Source organism: Pundamilia nyererei, unplaced genomic scaffold, assembly GCF_000239375.1.
Source record: "Pundamilia nyererei isolate P.nyererei 1_Seehausen unplaced genomic scaffold, PunNye1.0 scaffold00076, whole genome shotgun sequence".
Lineage (NCBI taxonomy): Eukaryota > Metazoa > Chordata > Actinopteri > Cichliformes > Cichlidae > Pundamilia > Pundamilia nyererei.
The window spans coordinates 2772358-2773365 of record NW_005187477.1 but is presented as its reverse complement, the minus strand read 5'-3'; positions in this window follow the sequence as shown (position 1 = coordinate 2773365).

Below are 1008 nucleotides of genomic sequence, written 5' to 3'. Positions count from 1 at the left end.
ATTTCAGCTTTTTCCTTTTAAACAAATTTAAAGTGAAACAACACAAAACACTGCAAACCACAACACAATTAAATATAAATGAAAATATGAAAACAAAAAGAAGATGCATATTCTCTGTCATATGGAGCTGCATGAATAAACTTTCTGAATCCTTTATCATCTGCAACTGAAAATAGTTGTGTATGATTACTATACCTTTGTAATGTTGTTGTCCCTGCCTCTCTTTTTCTCTCTCTCCCTCCCGCTCTGTTCCTGTGCTACTGCCAGTGTAACTATCGCCCCTCCCCCCTCTGCTCAGTGCAAGCACAAGGCTCGCGTGCGGAGTGAAGCGGAAAAAAGGGCGAGAGAGGGCGAAAGAAGGAAAAACCCCACAGTTCCCAATAAGGAGTCAGCTCGCGTTGTTCACTTCAAAGAGTCGGCTCTAAGAGCCGTTTCGTTCACAACCGACACATCACTAGATCACACCACTGACTCCGTTTAAATCATGTGGCCACACCTCACCAGAGCTCCACTATATGTCTGTCCCTCACATGTTAAATGTTAGCCCAGATGCTTTTCTGTCTCAGAAACTGATAAAACACACAAGGTCTTTGAGACCTTTTTTCAAAAGTCTTTCTGTTCATAAGCAATACTGTATTTTTGGAGTAAACATATGAATGAAGCATCTACAGTTGTTGTCAGACGTCTTTTTCCACTCATTGTAATGTCAGAGTAATTTTGGACTTTTAATGATGTATTTGGCCTGTTCTTTTCCCTGGCTGCAATGATTGTACACTATACATCTTTAAATGTATTTTCTCTGTTCCACACATGTGCAAAGTCAAATACTTTAATATTTAAGTATGAGCCCAATGAGCTGAATGACTTCCGACCGGTGGCACTGACGTCACATCTTATGAAGACTCTAGAGCGGCTCTTCCTCAACCTCCTCCGACCACAGGTACAACATGCCCAGGACCCACTACAGTTTGCATACAAGGCGGGTGTCGGAGTGGAGGATGCCATCCT